Source organism: Triticum urartu, chromosome 5A (assembly GCF_056163025.1).
Source record: "Triticum urartu cultivar PI428250 chromosome 5A, HENAU_Tu73, whole genome shotgun sequence".
NCBI classification, from domain to species: domain Eukaryota; kingdom Viridiplantae; phylum Streptophyta; class Magnoliopsida; order Poales; family Poaceae; genus Triticum; species Triticum urartu.
The window spans coordinates 210,047,943-210,059,132 of NC_141877.1; positions in this window are offsets into that span (position 1 = coordinate 210,047,943).

Below are 11,190 nucleotides of genomic sequence, written 5' to 3' on the forward strand. Positions count from 1 at the left end.
ATGCTATATTACTAACAAAGTGTAAGAAGCATCTTTGAAGAAAATAGTACCTCCACCGATACCTTTCTTCGGTTGCTCATTGTTACTATGAGACTTGTGCAATAGATTTTTTGTACTCATGAATTCCGTTGTGTGCCGACCATTATTGAAAACAATAAGAGCGCTAGCTTTCGGCTTCACCCAGTCTGAGGTACTAACTCGGTTGACCTGGTAGTAACAATCGCAGAGGTGCTCCCTTTACCGCCTAGCCGAACAATCGGGAACGTAGGGATAAGCATAGGTGCCAGGCAACCCAGCTTGCGAAACACTTAAGTCAACATGGTGCATATGGTGGCGTAATACACGAACAAGGAACGAAGTCGTACAAGTATAGTCATATGCAAGAGGAAAGGCTTCATAAAGGAAGTCCCCAAGTAAACGGGGTATTTGAATTTGCTTGCAACAAACTAGGTTTTGACAAAGAAAGTTTGTCGCAAATGACTTTTTGTCAAAAAAGCATAATGCTTGGTCGAACCGAACAAAATTTAAAACTAATGGTTTTTAAGCATGGAAGCAACTTAGCTGGTTAATGTGCTCGGTGTCGATGCACGGCCCGAGCTTACGGCGGGACAAGGTCCCAGCCCCCAAGCCGGTCCCGAGGTGGTGGGGCGAAGAGCTCGGCACTCCGAAGTGGCGACATAGCACGGCTAATGCAGGCCCGCAGTGTGACGCCGAAGTCCCCGGCGTGGCTTAATGAAGTAATGATGAAGCCCTCGGTCTAGCCGAGGTGACGTGGTACGTCGGTACGTCGAGGTGACAGCGCTGCCCGACCCGGATCCTTTACCTATGCACAGAAAATAGTGCAAGGCGGAGATAATAGGAACAATAAAAAAATTGTTGCATAATTAATAATTTACGCAAAGTGAGTAGTAAAAGAAATATGGCCTGTGTGCCGAATACTCGATGAGGTAGAGCTGTCTCAGCGATGCCGAAGTCCCCGAGGAAACCGAACATCTCGGTATGGCGATTCGACCAACAAGGTGACCACGCGAGCCAATTGGGACAGCGAAGTCGGCTTGCCAAAGTGACCGTGTGACGCAGTCGAAGTCGATCACCTACACACATAAAATAGTGCAGTCCAAAAAGGATAATTGCTTTTCGCAAAAATAATTTATTGAAAGAGATGTGGCCTGGCACCGAAGTCATGTCGATGCAGGGTGTCGGCGTGACGCGGTGAAGGCGTGGCAAAGCCTGAATTCACAGGCCAGTCTGAGTTTCGGATGCGGCATTCGCCGAACTGTATACGGAAACTGACCGAACCACCACGCGACTGTTGTTAATGCGGCCACCATTTGATAGACCTGTGTACAGATGATGAAACAGACCAGAGTAATAATGCATTAGGAAAAATAAACCCCAACAAGAAAGAAAAATACTAGGATTACTAGCACCTGGTTTATCTGTTGTAGGGATCTGAAGAAAGGTTACTCCCAAAATTGGGATTCAATCCGCACACCAATTGCCTGATGGACGATAAAGCAACAGCATGGCGATGTTGGCAAAGGTGGGATCACCGAGGCAAAGCCCCTGGTCCAGCTAACATGACGAAGTTGGTCGGCTGGTGACGCCGAAGTCACCGGAGTATGTTGATGAAGAAATAGCAAAGTACCCGGTCTAGCCAAGATGGCGGAGCGGGTCAGTAAGGAGAAGTTGCAGCCGCCATGTCAGCTGAGGTGTTGAAGCAGTTGGCGGGATGGACATCGGCTTGAAAAAGCAACAGTGCGGCCATGCCGACGCTGGTCATAACTTATGACGCGGTCAATGCCGGATTGATAAAGTGACCGAGCGGCGATGTCGGCGCGCCTGACCCGTGCAATCCGTGGGGCGATGGTGTTGGTGATGATTGATCCTTCGCGATGCCAAACTCTTGTTCGTCTTGCCGAGCTGATGATCCGATAAGGTTAGGCTCGGCTCGATGAAGCGACGATCTGTCTAATGCAGGTCGGCAGACGTGGAGCAATATTACCGGACTAGTGTGACACCAGCGCGATGGTGAAGAGTGCCTCAAAGAAGGCTTAAAATTTTATGGGCACGTGTTAAAAACAATGCACAATACCATAGAAGAAAATTCCTTTAAAAAGGTTGTCCAGTATCACCTTCATAAAGAAACATGAATTCTGGTCAGATCCGTATTCGCCCAGAAAACAGATCCGAAAAATGATGCACTAATCGGAAGGTTCCCGGAATTTGGATGGTCCGATCGAGCTGAAATTTTGAGGGGTGGTAAATATAGGAATTCCGCAGCTGATCAACGGTTGGATCTTCCAAAGGACGTCCGAGCTAGGTGCTGGAGACCACGCCCTAAACTCGTCCAGATTCCCTTCCAAATTTGACAGGGCTCCGGTATATCGTAGATTGCCGGAGATTCCTTCATCTGAACTTGACGAAAATTTGCATGGTTGTTGTAGACTCAATTCCGCACAATTCCACCAAAGGAATCATCAAAGCGATGCTCGAGGAGGTGGTAGCAGCGGATACAATTTCGCTGTTCGGAAAAACAGCACGGTCGCCCGAGGGCAATGTTGAGGTTGAGCCCCCGAGCTTCATGGATGATTTCTCCATGATCTTGATAGAGATTGGAGTTGATGTTGATGATGGCCCCCGTCCAAACATGACGATCGGAGATGGAGCACGATCCTCGGTCGAGCCAAGGTGACCAGTCGAGCCGGCGACGAAGATGCTGGCGTCACAGTTGATCTGCGGGCGAGCCATAGATCCTTTGCCGAGCACACAATGGAACTCTCAGTGAAAGCACCATTGTCGGTGTTAAAACCGGCAAATCTCGGGTAGGGGGTCCCGAACTGTGTGTCTAAGAATCGATGGTAACATGAGATAGGAGACATGATGTTTACCCAGGTTCGGGCCCTCTTGATGGAGGTAATACCCTACTTCCTGGTTGATTGACTTTAATGAGTATAGTGGTTATAAGAGTTGATCTACCTCGAGATCGTATGTTGTGGTCTAAACTCTAAAGGTATGATGAGTAATGTCACAATAATCTACCGACTAGCCTGGCCTCGGCTTATATAATGTACCAGAGGCCTAGGATAACAAGAGTCCTAGTCGAATACGCCGGTGGAGAGGAGTCCTTGTCTTGATCACCAAGTCTTGTGGAATCTTCCTCGTGTATACATAGGCTGTCCGAACTGGCCCATGAGCATACAACCATGGGTGTCCTCGGCCCAATCCAACTGATTGGGAGATGACGTGGTGAGTACCCCCTAGTCCAGGACACCGTCACTCTCCACTTCAGAGTTCATGATGGATACATTATCCGAATCCTCTGAAGGAGGATAATCCAACGTCGCTCCTGTGTCAGCCCCCGCCCTAGAGGCAGGGTCTGGAACCTGACTGGTGGAGGCGCGACCGGCAGGATCCCCGAACATTGTCCGACGAACACTCTTCCCAATCAAACATAGCACACAATGTCACGGTTCGATGTGACTGTCAGGCGGCATATTTAAAGCCATACCTCTTTGATGAAGGCTTGACCGTGTTGTCATTTGCCTTCCTCTTCGAAGACCTGCCCGGCGTAGGCACCACTCTCTTATGAGACGCCTCTGGTGCGGCATGATGCGCCGAGCGCCTCCCCATTGGAGCACGAGACAGTGCGGTGGGTGAGGCATAACGAGGAAGCTCTTTCGGAGGAGATGTCTCCTGGTTACTTACATGTGAGGCAGGAAGGAGGCCAGGATAATCGGCCATGATGGGCACTTCTCTGCTGTCATAGCTTGCCTGGTAGAAGACTCCCTCTTTGAGTTCTACAAATATGTCCGGATCCTCTTCGAATCCGGGATCGAGGTCCCGGTTATGGTCCTCCGGCTATGGAGCGGGACTCTAAATCTCCGTGATAGCCTTCCGCCATTCCTATTAAGAATGGATGGGTAAAATGTCAATTAAACATGACTCGGGGAAAGGATTGAGTAAGGAGGTGGTACTAAAACTCACCCAGCTAGGGGGATTGTACACGGAGAATCTCTCTTAGCTCTTAAGATGAGTAAAATTCTCTTTCTCCCCTTTATACTGATCGGCCAATATTGTGGCCAGGGCGGTAGGGGTGTCTGGACCCTTCCGTCCGCAGCGTGAGGCGTCATCTTCCCCATTGTAGTGCCACATAGGGAGCCCTCTGAATTGAAGTGGCTGAACACCTCGCATTATGGAAGTTGCCATTACCTCGATTATTGTTAATCTGGACTGGGCAAATGTCCTTATCTTGCCCATTAACTGTTGAACTTCTGCGCTGTCTTCCTCCTCGAGGCTCCGAGGACGCCAGCTATGGAGTTTCCTCAACGGAGCGCTGGAAAACTCGGGAAGACCCATTCGGACTGGGTCGGGGAGAGTGACATCTTCGATATAAAACCACTCTGAGGGCCACTCTTCGGATGCCTTCTTCGGCGTACCGGACAAGTATCCGGTCCTAGCTATGCGCCATATCTCAGCGCTGCCCACCTCGAAAATGGATCCCTTTTGGGTACGAGGGACGAGGCAGAAAAGTTTCCTCCATAACTCAAAGTGGGCCTCGCAGCCCAGGAATAGCTCGCAAAGAGCGACGAAACCCGCGATATGCAGGATGGAGGCTGGAGTGAGGTTGTGCAGTTGGAGGCCGTACTACTCCAGTAGACCTCAGAGGAAAGGGTGGATTGGAAACCCGATGCCTCTTATTAAGAAGGATACGAAGCACACTCGCTCCCCCCTGGTTGGATTAGGGAAATTTTTCGCCAGGGCTTCGCCTGTAAAGGAGCTTAATCCTGCCGAATGGGTACTAGATCCACGGGGGGAAGGAATCCCTGCGTTTGAAGCTTACCCAGCTGGTCATGGGATACTGAACATTTCTCCCAATCGCCTTTTTCGGAGCCATGGGAGCGGGAGGAAGAACTGGGAACGCTAGCCATGTTGGAATGGTTTTTCCTAGCAAGCTCTAAGGATTTTCTGCTTGGTGTGAGATGGCATCTGAGATCCATTCCACTTAAATATATGCCTTTCTTACATGGCCAGGGTGTTATGTGCAAAAATACTCTGACCTTTCGTGTTCGCTCGACACGTGGAAGCCGAAGCAATGGAGGCGCAGAAGCCAATGGGTACGTCATTAAATGAAAAGCGGAGTATAACTCTTCGGATCAGATGCTTTGAAGTATTTGGAGGAAGAAACCACCTTGCAATGCCGAAGACTATCAGCGCACCGGACACATCGTCATTGAAGTCTGGTTCAGGGGCTACTGAGCGAGTCCTGGATTAAGGGGTCCTGGGGAGTCCGGCCTATGTGACGTGGGCTAGACTGATGGGCCACGAAGATACAAGACAGAAGACTTCCTCCCGTGTTCGGATGGGACTCTCCTTTGCATGGAAGAAAGGCTTGGCGTTCGGATATGAAGAATCCTTCCTCTATAAACCGACTATGTACAACCCTAGGCCCCTACGGTGTCTATATAAACTAGAGGGTTTAGTCCGTAAAGGCAATCACAATCATACAAGCTAGACGTCTAGGGTTTACCCATTACGATCTCGTGGTAGATCAACTCTTGTAATCCTCATATTCATCAAGATCAATGAAGCAGGAAGTAGGGTATTACCTCCATCAAGAGGGCCTGAATCTGGGTAAACATCGTGTCCCCCGTCTCGTGTTACCATCGATCTCAGACGCACAGTTCGGGACCCCCTACCCAAGATCTGCCGTTTTTGACACCGACAGCTAGGCACTGGTTAAACAGCCTCCCAGAAAACTCTATTGGAAGCTGGAAAGACTTGGAAGATGCCTTTAGAGAAAACTTCCAAGGCACTTATGCCCGGCCTCCGAATGCTGATGACCTCAGCCATATAGTCCAACAGCCTGGAGAGTCGGCCAGGAAATTCTGGACCAGATTCCTAATTAAAAAGAACTAGATTGTCGACTGTCCGGATGCCGAAGCCCTAGCCGCCTTCAAACATAGCATCTGTGACGAATGGCTCGCCCGACACCTCGGCCAAGAAAAGCCGAAGTCCATGGCAGACCTTACAGCACTAATGACCCGCTTCTGCACGGGCAAGATAGCTCGCTATCCCGCAGCGGTAACAATACCAGCGACCCCGACACTTCCGAAGCCCGAAACGGCAACGAAAGGCCCTGACGCAACAAACATAAGCGTCAGAGCAACAATGATGATACAGAGAATACGACGGTCAACGCCAGATTTAGTGGCTCCAAATCCGGTCAACGGAAGAAGCCATTCAAACGAATCAAAGACAGTACATCAAGCCTGGATCGAATACTTGATCGACCCTGCCAGATCCACGGCACTCCTAATAAGCCTGCCAACCATAACAATAGAAGATGTTGGGTCTTCAAACAGGCTGACAAGTTAAATGCTGAACATAAGGAGAAAGGGTCGCCCAGTGAGGATGACGATGAGGAACCTCGCGCACCGAAAACAGGGTGTCAGAAGAAATTTCCCCCCGAAGTCAAAACGGTGAACATGATATACGTCACCCATATCCCCAAGAGGGAGCTCAGGCGCACGCTAAGGGACATCTATGCGATAGAGCTAGTCGCCCCAAAATTCAACCATGGTCAGCCTGTCCGATCACCTTCGATCGCAGGGACCATCCGACAAATATCCGTCATGGAGGTTCAGCCGCATTAGTCCTCGATCCAATCATCGATAGATTCCACCTTACACGAGTCCTCATGGACGGCGGTAGCAGCCTTAACCCGCTCTATCAGGACACAGTCCGCAAGATGGGTATTGATCCGTCAAGAATCAAGCCCACTAAAACTACCTTCAAAGGAGTGATACCCGGTGTAGAGGCCCGTTACACGGGCTTGATACGTCCATTTTGCATCATGCTTTTATATCGAAATTTATTGTATTATGGGCTGTTATTACACATTATGTCACAATACTTATGCCTTTTCTCTCTTATTTTACAAGGTTTACGTGAAGAGGGGGAATGCCGGCAGCTGGAATTCTGGGCTGGAAAAGGAGCAAATATTAGCGACCTATTCTGCACAGCTCCAAAAGTCCTAAAAGTTCACGAAAGTTATTTTTGGAATTAATAAAAAATACTAGAGAAAGAATCCACGAGAGGGGCCCCACACCTTGGCCACGAGGGTGGGGGCATGCCTTACCCCCTGGGCGCGCCCCCTGCCTCGTGGCCCTCTGATGCGCATCTTCTGCTATATGAGGTCTTTCGTCCGGGAAAAATCATAAGCAAGCTCACGGGACGAAACTCCGCCGCCATAAGGCGAAACCTTGGCGGAACCAATCTAGGGCTCCCGCAGAGCTGTTCTGCCGAGGAAACTTCCCTCTGGGAGGGGGAAATCATCACCAACGATCCTCTCATCGGGGGGGGGGGGGGGGTCAATCTCCATCAACATCTTCACTAGCACCATCCCATCTCAAACCCTAGTTCATCTTTTGTATCCAATCTTTGTATCCAAACCTCAGATTGGTACCTGTGGGTTGCTAGTAGTGTTGATTACTCCTTGTAGTTGATGCTAGTTGGTTTACTTGGTGGAAGATCATATGTTCAGATCCATTATGCATATTAATACCCCTCTGATTATGAACATAAATATGCTTTGTGAGTAGTTACGTTTGTTCCTGAGGACATAGGAGAAGTCTTGCTATAAGTAGTCATGTGAATTTTGTATTCGTTCGATATTTTGATGAGATGTATGTTGTCATCCCTCTAGTGGTGTCATGTGAACATCTACTACATGACACTTCACCATTATTTGGGCCTAGAGGGAGGCATTGGGAAGTAACAAGTAGATGATGGGTTGCTAGAGTGACAGAAGCTTAAACCCTAGCTTATGCGTTTCTTCGTAAGGGGCTGATTTGGATCCATATGTTTCATGCTATGGTTAGGTTTACCTTAATACTTCTGTTGTAGTTGCGGATGCTTGCAATGGGGGTTAATCATAAGTGGGATGCTTGTCCAAGTAAGGGAAGTACCCAAGCACCAGTCCACCCACATATCAAATTGTCAAAGTACCGATCGTGAATCATATTAACGTGATGAAAACTAGCTTGACGATAATTCCCATGTGTCCTCGGGAGCACTTTCCTTTATATAAGAGTTTGTCCAGGCTTTTCCTTTGATACAAAAAGGATTGGTCCATCTTGCTGCACCTTATTTACTTTTATTACTTGCTACTTGTTACAAGTTACCTTATCACAAAACTATTTGTTACCGATAATTTCAGTGCTTGTAGAGAATACCTTACTGAAAACTGCTTATCATTTCCTTCTTCTCCTCGTTGAGTTCGACACTCTTACTTATCGAAAAGGCTACGATAGATCCCCTACACTTGTGGGTCATCAAGACTCTTTCCTGGCGCCGTTGCCAGGGAGTGAAGCGCCTTTGGTAGGTGGAATTTGGTAAGGAAAAAATTATATAGTGTGCTGAAATTTACTGTCACTTGTCACTATGGAACATAATCCTTTCAGGGGCTTGTTCGCGGTATCACTACAAAAAAAGACACATCCGTGACATTTTGGGCCGAACGAAATTTTTTCTGTCATACTTATGACACTTATATGACAATAATTATGACAAAACATGGTATCATCGTAGATGTGGTGGGGTCCTACTTCTATGACAAAAAATCATGACAGAAAATGGGCTTTTCGTCCTGGGCGGGCCGGAGACGCAGCTGCATGACATTCTTTGGGCCGTCCATGACGGAAAAAACCGTGGTAGAACGAGGGCATGGAAAATATCGAGGAGACCCCGGTTACGGTGGGTGGTCGAGGGCCGAGCGATGCACGTTTCTCTCGTACGTATGTGCATGTGTGCGAGGCGTTGGGCTCTAACTAAACCAGAGCGAGGCATTGGGCTCTAACTGAACCCGAGCGATTGCACTGCAGGCTACGCGTTACAGAACCCGAGCGATTGATCGATGGTTGTTAACTGAACCCGATCGAGTGATTCCTTCGCTACTGCTACTAACTGAAGCCGATTGATGCTGCCTCTTGATGAATAGTGAGTGTTGCGGGGGGTGGGGGTGGGGGTGTATGAATAGTTCCTGATGGGGGTGGATGAACAGGACCCCTTGGTGTTGCCTCTGGATGAACAATACCCCGATCGATCGAGCCGGTTGGGCTGGATGAACAGGACCCCGTGGAGGGCAGGATGAACAGGACCACCCCGTGGAGGGCAGGACGAACAGTAGACGGTGGAGGGCAGGATGAATAGTAGCCCGTGGAGGGGTGGTTGAATAGGAGCCCGTGGAGAGGGTTGCTTGAACAGTAGCCGGTGGAGTAGCGCGCGGTGGAGGCTGGATGAACAGGAGCCCGTGGATGAACAGTCGCAGGTGGAGGCTGGAGGAGGTCGACAGTTGAAAGGATCGAGAAGAGGTGTCTAGAGGGGGGTGATTAGACGCTAAGTACCAAAAGTTGCAGTTTTTAATTTCTTTAAGTTGAGGTGGAGTTTTGGCACAAGTTTAACAAACACAATACATATCAAGCAAGCGTGCAAAGAGTATATGAGCAGCGGAAAGTAAAGCATGCAACTTGCAAGAATGTAAAGGGATGGGATTGGAGTGTGCAAACGCAATTTGGAGACACGGAGATTTTTGAGACGTGGTTCCGATAGGTGGTGCGATCATACATCCACGTTGATGGAGACTTCAACCCATGAAGGGTAACAGCTGCGTGAGTCCATAGAGGGCTCCACCCACGAAGGGTCCACGAAGAAGCAACCTTGTCTATCCCACCATGGCCGTCGCCCACGAAGGACTTGCCTCACTAGCGGTAGATCTTCATGAAGTAGGCGATCTCCTTGCCCTTACAAACTCCTTGGTTCAACTCCACAATCTTGTCGGAGGCTCCCAAGGGACACCTAGCCAATCTATGAGACACCACTCTCCAAGAAGTAACAAATGGTGTGTTGATGATGAACTCCTTGCTCTTGTGCTTCAAATGATAGTCTCCCCAACACTCAACTCTCTCATAGGATATGGATTTGGTGGAAAGAATATTTGAGTGGAAAGCAACTTGGGGATGGCTAGAGATCAAGATTCATATGGTAAGAATGGAATATCTTGGCCTCAACACAAGTGTAGGTGGTTCTCTCTCAGAAAAAGTAAGTTGGAAGTGTAGGTTTGTTCTGATGGCTCTCTCCACGAATGAAGAGGAGGTGGAGGGGTATATATAGCCTCCACACAAAATCTAATCGTTACACACAACTTGCCAATCTCGGTGGGACCGAATTGATAAACTTGGTCGGACCGATTCAGCAAATCTAGTGACCGTTAGGATTTTTGATGGGACCGACATGCAACTTGGTAAGACCGATATGGTTAGGGTTAGGGCATAACGTAATCTCGGTGAGACCGATTACACAAACTTGGTGAGACCGATTTGGTAATAAGCTAACCAGAGAGTTGGTCAGGTAAACTCAGTGGGACCGATTCGCTAATTTTGGTGAGACCGAAATGTTACGAAAAGGAAACAGAGCGTTTACATTGCAATCTCGGTAGGACCGATTACGCAAAGTCGGTGAGACCGATTTTGGTAATAGATCCATATAGAGAGATTGCAATCCCATCTCGGTGAGACCGAGATCCCTATCGGTGAGACCATTTGCCTAGGGTTTGTGGCAGTGGCTATGACATGTGAACTCGGTGGCGCCGGTTAGAAAGAATCGGTGGGGCCGAGTTTGACTTTTGGTTTAGGTCATATGTGGGTGTGATAAAGTAGTTGAGGGCTTTGGAGTACATCACTAAGCATTTTGAGGAAAAGTCTCATTAAGCAACACCTCATCCCTCCTTAATAGTATTGGCTTTTCCTATAGACTCAATGTGATCTTGGATCACTAAAATAGAAAATGTAGAGTCTTGAGCTTGGAGCTTGAGCCAATCCTTTGTCTTTAGCATCTTGAAGGGGTTCCACATCCTCTAGTCCATGCCACTTCATTGTTGAACTTATCTGAAACATACTAGGTAAAAGTGTTGGTCCAATAAGAGATATGTTGACATTAATTACCAAAACCACCTAGGGAGCACTTGTGCATTCAATCTCTCCCTTTTTGGTAATTGATGACAACATACAACAAAGCTTTAGATGAAGATATAGGGAATAGTAACTAAAGCTTTGGAAAGACATGTAACATGCATAGGCTCCCCCTACATGTATGCAACCATGTGAATATGAAATATAGAAGCATGTGAAT